The sequence below is a fragment of the Oryctolagus cuniculus genome, chromosome 15 (genome assembly GCF_964237555.1).
Source record: "Oryctolagus cuniculus chromosome 15, mOryCun1.1, whole genome shotgun sequence".
In the NCBI taxonomy this organism is placed as follows: Eukaryota; Metazoa; Chordata; class Mammalia; order Lagomorpha; family Leporidae; genus Oryctolagus; species Oryctolagus cuniculus.
Genome location: NC_091446.1, coordinates 58,583,283 through 58,599,897, shown reverse-complemented (window position 1 = coordinate 58,599,897; position 16,615 = coordinate 58,583,283). Strand labels below are relative to the sequence as shown.

At 38.8% G+C, this 16,615-nt stretch overlaps 1 protein-coding gene across 5 annotated transcripts in view; it reads left to right on the top strand.

Annotated features, from left to right (window-relative positions):
• The window catches only part of CTNNA3 (catenin alpha 3), a 1,675,875-nt gene that overhangs the window by 1,107,790 nt on the left and 551,470 nt on the right, over positions 1–16,615 (top strand). The window lies entirely within an intron of this gene.

Here is a 16,615-nt window from a genome sequence, read left to right as displayed (position 1 = left end):
TTGACTGTATTTCCTTCCCTTCCTACACCTTTGAATATGACAGTTCTCTCTGTCCATTTCCCCCCCCTCTCCTCCCACCCCATGTGCTTTCAACTCCAGGGACTCAATCCATCCTCAAATTACACTAAAAATCTATTTTTTCTGCCCAAAATTTTATTTCTGAAACCTATACATCTCCACATCAATTTGCTGTAGTATCTTAATTACAGCATATCTATAACTCGAATTTTATTCCCTAGAACTATATCTTTTCTTAACACTGGAATCATCCCTAATGGAGCCACTCAAGCCAGAAACATGAAGAACTATATCAGATTCCTCCACAATTCTCAGCTCTCACATGCGACAGATCAAATTTCTCTGAATTCTGCATGTGAATTCCCTCTGAAATTGTGTTTTCACTGTACCTATAGCCTCAGCCAACTATGGAGAAATGCAGACTCCTCCCTGCCTTCCTTTACTACAAGGGTTGGAAATGAGGCTAGAAAATTGAAGGAAGCTATAGTGTCTGTTATGACAGAAAACTCAGTCTTCATGGAAATTATGCTTGGCCCGCATTATGGAGTGCATCCAGTTCTTCCTAATCCATTACCTAAAATGACATTAGCTCTTCAAATAGACCCTGCCAGCTGCTAAAAGCCATTGTACATTTGTCATCTATATTTCCCCAGAGAGAATCTCCTCTTGTTCATAGCTTTGTATCTTACTATTCAATTTAATTTACACAGTTCAGCTCCCAAGAAACAGTAGTACCTTATTCTTACATTCTATACATAGCCCAGTGAATTCAAGTCTGTAATTAAAAAACACAGCCTTATTTATCATCTCTTCTGCATGTTATAGTTCAAGCTTGCACTTCACGAAATAAACAACACTTTACATTAAAAACTGCCGGTCTGCCCTCAACAAAACATGGCTGTTTTCCAATGTATAATTTTGGTTACATCTTCCTGCAGTAATTTTTGTCTATCAGCTAATTCATATTGAAACTGGGAATTCAGATGTTCTTTTTTACTTAAGAAGCATACTTACAAAGTGATTACTCCTGAATGTAGGGCATTGCTTCTTCAATATGTAATGATTATAATAAGTGGTGCATCACTGTGGTACATTGCATGCACTGGTGAATTTGCTTCAGCAATTAAGGGCTCCAGGTTGTAGAGAATGAAATAAAAATATAGAACTTTTATAATCTGTTGTAGTCAAGAAAGATTCTTCTACAATGTAGTAGTAAATTTTAAATGTTAATGTTTGTAATTATGTGAAGGGGAAACATGGTTATTTTTCCATCCCTTTACAGAAGAGGGGGAAAAAAACTTGTAAGCTCTAATTCTTAATAATTTAAAACCAGGAAATTTATTTTGATATAATACTTTAAGAACACGTGGTTTATGTTTTTAAACCATACCCACTATACTTGACTACTCAGTGAATAATTTACTAAAGTATTATGAATTACAAATCATGTAGTTTCATATATAATTTTACATGAAAGGTATTATATTCAAAATTTCACAGCCTAAAGGAAAAAGTTAACAAAGGTTGGATTGCCCAAACTGCAATAAAGTTTTTGATTTGAGAAATACAATATTCTTCCATTCTCAGAAAATTTTATTTCACTCACTTTAGGAAAGATAACTTTATTTGGATTACTTTAGTGAGGAATACAGGCATCCTAACTGGCATCTTATTATAAAGCTGAATATCTGCTACAAACATCTTTTTATTCTACTTTTCCCACAAAATTATTAAAGTATCCTCATATATATTTGATTTATAATATATATTCATTGTAAGTTAAGTTAAATACATTGTATTATAAATATTTATATATAAATTATAGATGTAACTTATAAAATAAAAACTGAGAAAAAATTGACAGTATTCCTTTTATATGTACAATTTGATTTTTAAAAATCTTACAATTTAGTTTTACTCTTCCATCTATAGATAGGTAATGACAGTCTTTGCCTTAGCATAATTTAAATGGATTATAACAGGATCTGTTACTTAAGTGTGTGGTTAAAATGCTACAGTATTTCTAAATGGCCTTTCGTACTATAATTCTTTGTTTTCCTGTTCTGAACTCTAGGTAACAAAGTTCTATAATGAAAATCTGAAGAACTAGCAAGATAGTCAAACTTGGGCTACAGCAATTACATGAGGGGAATGATACTTTAAAGTTCATCTTCAATTCCAATTTCACTAGGGTTGAGCAAAGTTTGCCTTAATAGGGAAAGACTGGTTATCCAGTCCAATGGCAGATTTTCCTTAACTTGAAATGATCCCTGGAATAGCTTAATATGGAGGTTTGATTAACACTTTCTCTGTTGAGTAGATGCCATAGTAGTGGCCCTGTTTTTATTGCAAATGGAATGGTTGGAAACATGAACTGTGGTCCCGGTTACATGGCACATGTTTCTACTTAGGACTTTTCACATACTCTGAGGACATAACACAAAGACCCCTGTTTTTGGTAACAGTGGGATGTGGGGATCAGGCATTAATCAGATGATCACTGTAATAAATATCATATTGCTTGATGAGATAAATATTAAAATTAATAGAGACACTGTTCCATGATAGTATATGATTGAGGAACATGAGCTAGAGTTGATAGAGCTTCTCTGAGGAAATGATTCTTGAAGTGATCTCCACTCTCTACCTAATGAATTGAATACACAAGAAAGAGCACAGATGAATGTCTCTTGGCAAGGAAGAAGAGTAGACAGTTGGAGATCTGATGGGAAATGATGCTAGAGGGATCACCAGGGGTCAAATATTTCAGGGCTGTAGGCCAAGTTAATGACTTTGGCTTTTATCTTAACATAAAAGGGGAGATGGGAGCTTCCTGACATTAGTAATTTGGAAATAACGCTTCATAGAGTATGGGTAGGAACAGAGCTAAAGCTACCTCTGTTGTCCCAGTGAGAGATAATGGCAACAGAGTTGGCTTGTGGCAATAGACCTACATCTTAGAAGTCAAAGTACTAGATTAGGGACATTAAGGAAATTTCCAGGAACCCGTAAGTGGAAGAGAGAAAGAGAGCAGGAGACAAAGAATAATGAGGGAGGAAGAGAAAAAGTCGTCCCTCACTATTTCAATCCAACTTGCACACTATCCTCTCAAAACGCCTAAACAGCTCAGGGAAAATACTGTCTATATAATTTAGATTTATATGCTTATCGTTTTCTGAATATTTGTATTTATTTCCCTTAAAAATAAACTTTTTTATTTTTAACATTTCCTGAGTTTTTCTGTTATTCTGTCACGGATAAATGATAAATACATGACTAAAATTCTTTGACAAAAACATTAAATTTCTTTATAGTACATGAACGCTTTTTAGTGCAAAAATAAAAATTAGATCATTAAAAATTCCAAATCTATGGTAAAAAAACATCTAATTCCTAGCATTTAGACTTTGAAAATAACTTTTTTTTTCTGCTCTTCAATTTTTGCCAACTTCTTATTATATTATAAAACACATTTTGGTAATTAATGTCTAGCCTACCTTTGCCTTTATGACTATATAAAATTGCATGGTATCCTCAAGGGAAAATTCGTTGATGTTTCTGACATAGCATACCTTTTATAAAAATATATCTTGGCAAAGATTACAAATTCATTTTTAATTCCTCCACTTGAACCCAAATGACTAAGAAATAGTAGATTTTTCTTTCTACTCCAAATTCTAAATTTAAGTCTCAGGGTAACAAATTATAATTAATCAAAAGTATGAATTATCTACATTCTCTAATCATTGGAAATGAAGACAATTTCCTGTACCTTAATTTTGTATTATTAGTTTCAGAATCCTTTTTCTTTTTTTTTTTTATTTTATTTTTTTTTTATTTTTTTATTTTTATTTTTGACAGGCAGAGTGGACAGTGAGAGAGAGAGACAGAGAGAGAAAGGTCTTCCTTTGCTGTTGGTTCACCCTCCAATGGCCGCCGCTGCAGCCGGCGCACCGCGCTGATCCGATGGCAGGAGCCAGGATCCAGGTGCTTTTCCTGGTCTCCCATGGGGTGCAGGGCCCAAGCACCTGGGCCATCCTCCACTGCCCTCCCTGGCCATAGCAGAGAGCTGGCCTGGAAGAGGGGCAACCGGGACAGAATCCGGCGCCCCGACCGGGACTAGAACCCGGTGTGCCGGCGCCGCAAGGTGGAGGATTAGCCTATTGAGCCACGGCGCCGGCCCATGAATCCTTTTTCTTTTTAAGGCATTTTTTCTCCTTTTTGTTTTATAGTAAAGATAAACTGTAAAACAGTGTTTCAAAAGGTCCACTTTTTTTAACATTTTATGAACCAAGAAATTTTTTTTTCTAGCTAGAGTATCAAAGTGATGATTGGTCCTAACAAAATCATAACTTTTTGTATGCATGTTTATGTAAATGGTATCCTTTTAAAATGCTGAGCATTCCCCAAAATATGTGTATAGAAGCAAACATTTATGAAATTCTAACTCTGAGCTAGATGAGTGTTAGTTTCTTCATTTAATTAAAAATTTTCACAACAACCTTTGTAATAAATATGTTTATGGCTGTTACAAATTAGGAAATTGAGACTCCTAGTAAGGGATTTGTTTAAAGCCACACAAAACTTCTCTGTAATGGAGGTGTATTCTAATGTTAAATTTACATTCTCGTGGATGAATTTGTGACACAGTGGGTTAAGATGCCACTTGGGATGCCTGCTTCCTATATCAGAGTGCCTAATTAAAGTCCTCCCCACCATCCGTCCCCTGCCTTCGCTTCCTATCCTGCTTCCTGCTAGTATGGTTGGGTGTCAGCAAATGAGGGTTCACACGCTTGGATCTCTGCCACCCACATGGGAGACCTGGGTAAAGTTCAGGGTTCCTGGCTTCAGTCTTGCCCAGCCGTCTCAATTGGGCATTTGGATAGTGGACCAGTATATCGAAGATCTCTGTCTCTCTTTCTCACTTGGCTTTTCAAATAAGTAAATGAATAAATCTTTAAAAAAAATTTCAGCTGGTGCTGCGGCTCAATAGGCTAATCCTCCACCTAGCAGCGCCGGCACACCGGGTTCTAGTCCCAGTCGGGGCACCGGATTCTGTCCCGGTTGCCCCTCTTCCAGGCCAGCTCTCTGCTGTGGCCCAGGAGTGCAGTGGAGGATGGCCCAAGTGCTTGGGCCCTGCACCTGCATGGGAGACCAGGAGAAGCACCTGGCTCCTGCCATCGGATCAGCGCGGTGCACTGGCCGCAGCGTGCCAGCCACAGCGGCCATTGGAGGGTGAACAAACGGCAAAGGAAGACCTTACTCTCTGTCTCTTTCTCTCACTGTCCACTCTGCCTGTCAAAAAATAAATAAATAAAAAAGAATAAAAAAAATTTCCATCTTAATTTGCATATAAAACCTGTTTATTGGTGGTGTCTTGATTATGCCAAATAATTAATTTAATTTTCTATTGCTCTTTCATTTACTTATCTAATAGGTTGTCCAATCTTCATATTCGTATAGAGGACACACAAATACAGAGATTGAATTTCATGTGGATTCACTGCCTTTTACAGGCTTTTTGGGGAACATTACTTTTCCTATTTATTACATTTTTTCCGTAGCCTAAATAGTTCTATGTTGAATTTTTCTGCTTTTCTCTGCCTGTATAAGTTATCAGATATGAAAATCCATACTGGGATATACTTCACAGAAAGCCATATCCTCCCAGAAATGGGCTTTGCATCTTTCATTTTTAAAAAATAATTTTAACCCCTGCAGAGGTTTTTTAGTGCCTTACATGTGTCTCCAAAGGCAAGATAAAGTCCTATGAGAAGTTTCAGCATGAGTAATCCTATCACACAGGATCATCCTTTCATGGAATAAGGAGATTACAAGGTTGTGAAGCCAGAGTTGAATGCAGTTTTGTTAATTGCCTGTAAACCTGAGTCCATGGAAAGCTATGGCTCCTTATCACCATTTCCTTCCCAGCCCTGAAATGCTTTTGTTGTTTACTGTGAAGTTATGACTATGGGAATTCATGGTGAGATATACTGCATGCCTCAATTTAAAACACAAGAAACATTCCCCATAAATGAAATATGAGAGAAGACAAAATACAAAAGGTCATCAAACTAAAACTGTTTAAACAGTGACATAGAAAATGAGAAACATGTGGTAGTAGAAAACCATTTTAACAACTTAGAAAAGGAGCACTCAGGCGCGTGTCTTCCCTTAGAGGTTAAGACTTTGGCTGAAATGTAGTATACCACATCAAAAAATCTGGGTTCAATTCTTGGTTCCAGTTCCTAACTTCAACTTCCTGTGAGGAAGACCCTGGAAAGCAGTGGTGATGGCTCAAATAATTGGGTCCCTACCACCAACATGGGAGACCTGGAGTGCGTTCCTAGCTCCAGCTTTGGCTTTGGCCCAGATCTACCTATTGGGAGACATTTGGGAAATGAACCATTAAATAGGAAATCTCTCTCTCTCTCTCTTTCTAACTGTAGAATCAATACTTTTTTTTTTTTTAAATAAAAGAATGCACAGAATAAGAGCACTGAATTTGATATTATTACCATAGTTGCTAGAACTCCAGAATTATTTTGATGTTATCAACTTAAGTGAATCTAATATAAATTCACCTTAGACACAAGCTTAGATGTATCTGAGCTATCCCATATCTTCTTGAATTTCATCTATATGCCATGAGACTGAAGTAATCAAATCTGTAGGTACTATGCATAACTCATCTTTTTAATCTGCAAAGTGCTTCTGTTGTATTAACTAAGATTTTAAGATTATTTGTGCCAATGCCAATGTTGAGCTATCTCTGGGAGGATTTAAATTATATAGATTTTTTTCACTTTTTAAGTAATTGTTTTTACAAATATTTCAAGAGAAGTGTGTATTCATTAAATCAAAGCTAAAATGTGAAGGATCTCAGTGAGATGGGTTAATGCAAATGCTGACCCCATCCTCCTCCCCAGTGTACATGGACTTAGAAATTCTAGGATGTTGACCCCTGGAGAATTAGTATGAATCTTTTAAAGACAAAGTGTAAAGCAAAATAAAATTCTAACTTAAGCCCCTAGGCTCCCAATTTAAAGTTCCTTCTATAATTGTGGGCAAATTATCCAATCTCTGCAGGCCTCAATTGTCTCATCAGTAAACTGGGGATACTTACAGGATGAAAAATGTGAATGCAAATCAAATGCTTAGAAAACATGCCTGTCACACTGCAGCCCTTCAGTGATATTATTTTTGTAAGATTTACTTATTTAAAGGTGTAGTTACGGAGAGAGGGGAAGTATGTGTGCACATGCACACACCCACACCCACACATACACATTCCATCTGCTCATGCACTCTCTAAATGCCCATAATATCCAGGACTAGGACAGACCAAAGCCAGGAGACAGACTGGAGCCAGGGGTCAAACATTCCATATGGGTCTCCCACGTGGGTGATAGGTGCCCTTGTACTTGAACCATCACCCACTGTCTCCTCATGCATTAGCAGGAAGCTGGATAGGAAGCACAGGGCAGCCAGGACTAGAGAGAGGCACTCTTATATGTGGTGTGGGTACCCCAAGCAGTGGCTTAACCTGCTGTGCCCCAATGCTAGCCCCAATAATACTGTTTGTGATATGGGATGTGGGTATCTTGACTGTTAGGCTAACCACCACTCCTATGTAAACATAAGGAAAAAAAAAAGAGAAATTCTTTTAAGGAAATCATTGTTAGACCAAAGAGAGGATGGTAGGAAAGGAATCCATTATTTCTGGAGGCATTTGGGAAGTGAACCAGCAGATGGCAATGGTGGGGGGACATGCACATTCATTCTCTCTCTGTCTCTGTGCTGCTCAAATAAATAAAAAGTGACGTAGTTCATATGAGATACTGCAGTGTCATCTGTACTTATTTTATCATTTTAGAAATTAGATAGTGTGGGGAGCAACTCGGACTAGACTAAGTTACTGGAATTAAGACTTATTCTATGCATCTGCTCTCCCACAATATGGCGCTGGGAGAGGAGTAAACAACTTCTACACAGCTGCCTCCAGTTCAGCCAATAACCTGCAGGAGCTGATCCTGCTCCTGATTGGAGGAGAGCAGCGTGCTCGGCATGTGGGTAGCAGAGTTGGGATTGGTGGAAGAGGACTATAAAGGAGGAGAGAGACAACATGCACCAGGAACATCCGGATAACATCTGAGCAGCCCCCGAGAGAGCCCGCCGGCAGTGTGCTGCTCCCCCGCGGAAGTGGGGAAAGTGGCAGGTGGAGCCGCCCCTCCACGGAGGTGGAGGGGTTGCCAGCCAACCCGGGAAGGACCAGCAGCAAACCCGGGAAGGGCCGAGCAGACAAAAGAACAGCTCAGGGTTTAGTGTCATTCCTCCACGAAGAGGGGGAGCGACAGGTAGCTTTTTATGAAAACTATATTGGTTGTAGGGCCTAAGTTCATGCAATTTGGAGGGCCTTTAAGGAATAATGAATATTTATTAAAATGAAAAAAATATCAACAAGATATTAGTTATAAAATTCTGAAAATATAAAATACAGAAAACATGTTTTTATAAATTATGTCAGATACATACCCCCATGGTACTTCATTTTTCTTCTCATCTCTCTACCCTTCCCCTCCCCTCTTTTCCTTTCTTGTTTTTTGCTGCACATTATTTATCACCTCTTAAGTAAGAATTTATTTTGTAATACCACATTCCACAGAGAAACTAGGAAAATGATTCTGCCTTAATTTTGGCATACTTTGGGGGCTTTTGAGGAAGGAGAACACATAAAAGTAGAAGAGTAAATGTGGGATCAGCACCACAACTATGAGGGTAGTGAGACACATCTAGCACCATGACTGGAAACCTCCTAAAATTACCCAATATGCCCAAGGTAAATGGGTCAGCTCAATTTGCCCCTAGCTGGATCCCAAAATATTTGTGGAAAATTTTACTAAAACAAATCACCAGCCAGCGCCACAGCTCAATAGGCTAATCCTCTACCTATTGGCGCCGGCACCCTGGATTCTAGTCCCAGTCGGGGTGCCGGATTCTGTCCCGGTTGCCCCTCTTCCAGGCCAGCTCTCTGCTGTGGCCCGGGAGTGCAGTGGAGGATGGCGCAAGTGCTTGGGCCCTGCACCCCATGGGAGAACAGGAGAAGCACCTGGCTCCTGCCTTCGGATCAGCGAGCTGCACCAGCTGCAGTACGCCAGCTGTGGTGGCCATTGGAGTGTGAACCAACGGCAAAGGAAGATCTTTCTGTCTCTCTCTCTCACTATCCATTCTGCCTGTTAAAAAAAACAAAAACAAAAACAAAACAAAACAAAACAAAACAAAAAAAACAACAAATCACCATGTGAGCAAAATTACACAACCCTTCCTCAGGACGTAGAGCGGCTTTGTACACGTGAGGTTCCGAAAATACAAGCTCCTGATAACCTAAATATTATAAACCTGGCTTAAAATTTTGAAAGATTCCCAAGACAAACTAGCATAGGATATAGTAAAAATAACATATTTAGTTTTATGTAAAAATGTGAGGGGGTTAGCCTAGAGATCTTGGCCACAGACATGAATAGAAATTGTGGGACGTCAAAGGCAGACACGCAAGGCCTTGTGAACCTGAGCTGGTTTTTCCCAGGCGAAACCAATGTGCAGTGAATAACAGGAGTTGCTTTGGGCAGGCCTCTATGAGGAATGGTAAATAGGGATCTGTCTGCGTAGAACACAGCCTTTATTAGTAAGCATGGACAGGGCTTGTAATTGAAATAGCAGGAGCCAGATCTAAAGAGGCAGAGGCTGACAATCGTATCAGCAAATCTTTGGGCTTTCATATTCTACACCTAAAACCTCACTCAACTCCTTTGTCTTTTTTATTTGTCTAACAAATCCAACTGGAAAAAATGTTTATCATATATTCAAATTTGAAAGTAAGGTCAGCACTGTTTATAAATCACATGAATGGTGATAATGAATCTATTATACAGATTTCTACCATTCTTTTATTTTTTTACTCCATGTATAATGTCCTTTCTTATACAAAAGTTTTTAATTTTTATGAAGCCCAATTGATCTATTGACACATGACTAGATAAGCAAAATGTGGTATGTATATCCAGTAGAATTATTCAAACTTAGAAAGTAAAGAAATTTTGGTGTATCCTCTAACATGGATAAACCTTCAAAACATGCCAAGTGAAATAAGCTGGACCTGAAAGTATACATGTTGTATAGTTCCACTTACATGAGGTACCTAGAATAGTCGAAATAATAGAGATGGAAAGTATAATAAAAGGAGCTACTTAAAACAGTTTTCAAAAAAAGTAAGTACAATAAAGGTTACCAGGTGCTATGGGGGAGGGGGAATAGGAAGTTACTGCTTAGTGGGTATAAAATTTCAGTTTGAGATGGTAGAAGAGCTCTGGATATGGAACGTGATAATGATTGTATACAATGTATATGTACTTAGTGCCTATACATTTTATAGTTCAAATAACTAAAAAAGTAAATTTTATATTATGTATGTTTTACATGCTCCCCCAACACACACATGGAAATGTAACCACAAAACCTCATCCAATCTCCACCTGTGCCTCACCCCAGGCATTGTAATGTTTCCTTCAGTAAGCCCCCATTGGATTTATGAATACTAGACTCATGACGTCTTGGATAATTTTTTTAGTATTATTATTATTATAGCTAATATTTTATAACTATAGGAGTTAGCATGATGTGGAGTTAACAGGATGAACTGTGAGCCCAACTGACAGGTTTTCCTTAATAACTAGTACCTTGTATGAAAACAGGGCTATTGATAGTACCTATCTCCTTGTGTTGCTTTACAACATAATGATAGATGAATTTTAAAAAGTCAGTGTGTAGAAAATGCTTGGAACAATTCATAGCACAAAGTGTGGACTTTGAGTGTTAGCGTTTATGTAGTTATTACTATTGTTATCATAGTATCTATGTTAGTATTATGTAGTATTTCTATTATTATGTTATTATTAATCATCTCTGTGGTTTTTTAACCCAACATAGGATGCTCTCAAAAGCAGTCAACTGGCAGCTTTGTAGTGTTCTGAGTGTCACTTCCTCTCTGTTGCTGCTGCTTGACTCTGCATGCCTTCTCTTCTTGCTGTCCACTGGCTGGTCATTCTATACTCAGTTTCTTTATCTCATAGCTTCAGTCTACTCATAGTTTCTTCGGTCAGTTTTGGCTTACTCTACATTCATTGTGGCCTTAACACTATCAGCTCCCACTTGTTCTTATTATGTCAGATGGTTTTTCTCTACGCATATTTTGAAAATTAATCTTTATTGAAAACCAGTGTTTCATTCATAATTCTAGTTCAGATTTTTATGCCTTATGATCAATTGCCAGCCAGTCTACAGATTGACTGTTCTTGAATTGATGCCCCCTATGACCTACACAGTGTAATGAGGGAGAGAAATGATACAAACTTGGCTCCCTGTTGTTATTCGCTTGGTGTGGGCTGTGAACACAGTAGTTTCTGATAGGGAGAGTTTATGAATGTAGTAATTAGTATGATTAACATAATTAGTACATCAAGATGCAAAGCTGATTAGGACACCATCCTACTATAAAGGGTGCTCAATCTACCCAGAGCAGACTGACGTTTAAACAATCATGCAATAGGAAAACTATTTATGGAAATAGGAAAACTAGTTATATGGACAAAGTTCTTTTAAAATACAGAGGAAGGAGCCAACGTTGTGGCACAGCAGGTAAAGCTGCCACCTGTGAGGACATCATCCAGTGGGCACCAATTAGTGTCCTGGTTGCTCCACTTCTGATCCAACTCCTTAATAATGACTTGGGAAAAACAGCAGAAGATGACCCAAGTACTTGGACCTATGTACCCATGTGGGAGACCTGGATGAAGCTCCTGGCATCTGTCTGGCCCAGCCCTGGCCATGTGGCCATCTGGGGAGTGAACTAATGGATGGAAGATAGCTTGCTCGCTCTCTGATTTTAAAATAAATAAATACATCTTAAAAAATACCAATGAAAAGACATCAAGGTTTAGAGAACAGGATATGCTTCACATATGGGGTGACATTTCCATGGATTTGTTAGAAGAAATGTTCCCTTAGATGCCCTAAGAAGGAATAGAGAAGAGTGTTAAGGCATATTCTCTTTAAAAAGCAAAGCCAGAGAGGTATGAATATGCGTGGACAAATTAGTACTGTCTTATTTTTTTTAATTTTATTTAAGATATACAAGCTTCATGTATTTCATATATACAGCATGGTGATATTTCCCACCCTGTTCTCCATGCTGCAACCCTTCCTCCTCCCTCTCCTATTCCCACTCTTAATTTTTACAAAGATGCATTTTCAGTTTACTTTATACTCATAAGGCTAACCCTACACTAAGTAAAGAGTTCAACAGATAGTATGAAGGAAGAAAAAAAAAAAAAAACTATTCCCCAGCAGCAGAGACAAGGGCTGTAAACAGTCATCGAACCTCAAAATGTCCATTTCACTCCAATACATTACATTTTAGGTCCTGTCTTTGCAACAAAATGAACACAACTGGAAACTATTATACTTAGTGAAATAAGCCAGTCCCCAAAAGACAAAAATACAATATGTTTTCCCTGATCTGGAGTAACTAAGAGTACCTAAAAAGAAAAGTAGAACTCTATTAAAGATTAACAGAAAGTAGAAGCCAGGATCACTTATACGTTTGAGAAAGAAATGTGTTTGCAGTAAGGGGAATGAATAAATAGTGATTGAAAATTAGAAGAATATTACAATGGTCCATTTATGATTAGAAAAAAAAAGGAATTGAACATACAGAGACTGTTTCAAAGGTAGGCTGACTAGGTTATTTTCAGGTCAAGGTGATTCTGGTATGTACACATCTCACCCATAATCTAAAGAAACAATGTCTCAGAAAGCAGCATAGTTTATTTCAAAAATCATTACCTATGCATAAAGAATTAAGGATGTATATTTTCCTTTCTAGATACATAGTGAAAAAACTAGAACATGACATTGGGATGAAAATTACTTCTGCTTTAAAGAGAGTTAGCACAACTGAATTGTCTGCTTTTAGATTTAAGCTAAGTATCAGGAGAGTCAAGTAGGATAAACCTTTCTCATAGTGTGCAGTGTTGAATCAGATAAATTCAAAAAGCAGCAGAACTGAAGATATTCTTATAAAATAGAGCCTGGCTTATATTAAAGATTCCATTTCCTCACTGAGTGTTCTGCGCCAGTACTGTAGAACTATACCTTGCTGTGAAGGCATAATTTCAAAGCAACTAAATGGGAACACAGTTGTCCAATTGCAGAAACAATAGAACACCAGAAGCTGGAGCCTTTGCAGTGTACATAATGGTACATTGTAAGTTAATAGGTTAATAAAACTCAAACTGAAGTCAAATAATACTGCACAGTAGTTATTTCTAAAGTTAGTGTACAGTGCCTTAGAATTTAATGTTTATTTTTCATGAAAAAATAGACTCTTCAAGCAACTTATGTCTTCCCTCTTCTACCTCCAAAAAATTTGTTGAAACTTAGCTAAGATGCAACTTTTAAGTTACTGAGTTCAAAAAGCTTATTTTTTTTTCATTGTCATTATATTTTGGAGAAATCTGAATCCTATGTCCAGCATCCTGCTTTATCAGAGACTCCTGTTTTTTCAAATTCAAAGGAATTTTTTTCTGTTGCTCATTGCTTTTGGCTCTCCTGTAGCAACTGCCTTTAAAAAAAATTGCATCTTCCTCTTTTGATTCTAACATGTTAGTTTTATACCTTTTCTGCTGATTTCATCTCTCATCTTGATGAGCACCATTTGATCTTTACTTTTTCTGTATGTTGGTCCTTTGCAAGGAAGTGTTCTTTCCTATACTATTCCATTGAATTTTTTAAATTTTCTTGAGTATGTTACTATCTCCTCACTGATGAACATCCCCTAGGAGGTGAGATTAGACCCTGTCTCATTGCTGCAGCTTTGCACATGTTATTGTCTTTCTGTAAAAGGATGCTATCATTTTTGATCTGCTAATTCTGCTTATTTTTCAGATGTCAGTCCTTTGGGATATCTCCTCTTGTGAAACAGTACTTCTCCAATGTGTTCTAAGGCGCCCTGTACTTACCTTTATGATAGCCCACCAACTTTTAAGCAGTTATAGTACATCACAATGGTTCATCAGTATCCCTGGGCATATCTCAGAAATGCAAGATTTCAGGCCCTATCCAAACCAACTGAATCCAGAACTCTAGTGTGTGGCTCAGGAATCTGTTTTAACTAGCCTTCCAGGTCACTCTGAAAGAGGCAAAAGTCTGAAAGCAACTGATTTGTTGCATAAGCCTGGGTTTCAGTTGATTCTCCTATTAGATTTTGGACTGCTTTAAGACAGAAACTGGGATGGCATTTTTCTCATGGTGATGTCACCAGTGTCTGGTATATCACCTGATACATTATTGCTACATAGTAACACTTCAGCACCTGAACAAATGTATAACTAGTTGTTTTTTTAAAAGATTTATTTTATTTATTTGAAAGACAGAGTTACAGAGAGAGGTAGAGACAGAGACAGAGTTCTTCCATCCACTGATTCACTCCCCAGATGATCGCAACGGCCGGAGCTGCGACTATCCAAAGCCAGGAGCTTCCTCCAGGTCTCCCATGCAGGTGCAGAGGCCTAAGGACTTGGGCCATCTTTCACTGCTATCCCAGGCTGCAGCAGATAGCTGGACTGGAGGAGGAGTAGCCGGGACTAGAACCGGTGCCCATATGGGATGCTGGCACTTCAGGCCAGGGCATTAACCTGCTGTGCCACAGTGCCGGCCCACTATAACTAGTTTTTATGAGCTTCATTTCTTCATCTGTGCAAATTTGGTAATTTGTATGCAGAGCCAAAAATCACTTTAAAGTCAACCTCTGGGGACAGACATTTGGCACAGTAGTTAAGCCCTGGCTTGGAATGTCTGCATTCATAGCAGTACCTGGCTGAGTTCCAGCTCATCCACTTGCAATCCAGCTTCTTGCTAATGCAAACCTTGGGAAGCAGCTTAGAACAAGTACTTGAGTCCTTGCCACCCATTTGGAAGACCGTGATAGAGTTATAGGCTCCCGGCTTCTACTTGGCCCAGCCCTGGCTGTTGAGGGCATTTGGGGAGCGAACCAATGACTGAAACCTCTCTCTCTTTGTCTCTTTCTCTCTTTCTGCCTTTCAAATGAAATGAAAATATAGTTTTTAAAAAGTCAACCTCTATGGCCGGCGCCGCGGCTCACTAGGCTAATCCTCCGCCTTGCGGCGCCAGCACACCGGGTTCTACTCCTGGTCGGGGCGCCGGATTCTGTCCCGGTTGCCCCTCTTCCAGGCCAGCTCTCTGCTGTGGCCAGGGAGTGCAGTGGAGGATGGCCCAAGTGCTTGGGCCCTGCACCCCATGGGGGACCAGGAGAAGCACCTGGCTCCTGCATTTGGATCAGCGCGGTGCACTGGCCGCAGCGTGCTGGCCGTGGCGGCCATTGGAGGGTGAACCAACGGCAAAGGAAGACATTTCTCTCTGTCTCTCTCTCTCACTGTCCACTCTGCGTGTCAAAAAAAATAATAATAATACTTGTAGGGATCAGTATTTTGGTATAGCAGGTTGAGCTACCACTCCACTTCCAATCTAGTGCCATGTTAGTATACCTAGGAAAACAACAGAAAATTAATTGAGTGCCTAGGCCCCTGCCACCCTCATGGGACACCCTGATGGTATTCTGGGCTGTTGGCTTCAGCCTGGAACGGCCCTACTCATTGTAGACTTTTTGGGGTGAACCAGCAAATGGAAGATTTCTCTCTCTCTCTGTTTCACCGTCTGTAACTCTGCCCTTCAAATAAATAAATCTTTGCAAAAATAAAAATAATACTGTAATGATTTCCTTTGCTTACAGAACAAGTTTCTTCTTTGAAAAAAATTTATTCTGAGTGTATAAACAAAACATATTCACCAAAAAATACCTAAAAGACACACACATATGCAAAACAGATGAAAAGGCACTAGAAATTCTACCACACTGAGAGGACCACTAGTGGTTGCATATATTCCATTATTTTTTATTTCTAGCATTTTCTATGCATTTCAGATGTACAAATGACTCTCTTTGAAACAAACCACTATTGGCTGGTATGAGTATGTTTGTGTCCTTAAATACTGTTTTCCACAGTTTTGTTAATGGCTGCATGGTATTTTTGGCAATGATCTTCTGCTTATCCACATCCTCTTCTAATTAGTGGAAAGTTCTCAGGTCCTTTTCATTACCGCTACCAGGGCAGTTCAGGCTGTTTTTCATTTCTATAACCTCTTGTGGTAGCCTGCCATGTTTAAGAAATTAATTTTTCTTAAGTATAGTTCTGAGCCAGTGGTACAAAAGTCAAGGGGACTCTCTGGTGTCTTCCAAATACGGCTGCAGTCCTGAGCAGGCGGTGAAGGAGTCCTGCTGGTCTTTTGCATACCTAAGCTCTAAATGAGATTGCTTACCATTCTCACAGTGTACCATTTATCCTCTCTTGAATCCAACTCTCACTCTGTATCCCCAAATTCTTTCACACTAATGATTTTATTCAAAATTTCTTTCAGTGGGAAGCCTTCCTAAAATTAAGTTCCAACCCTCCCAGCACTCACT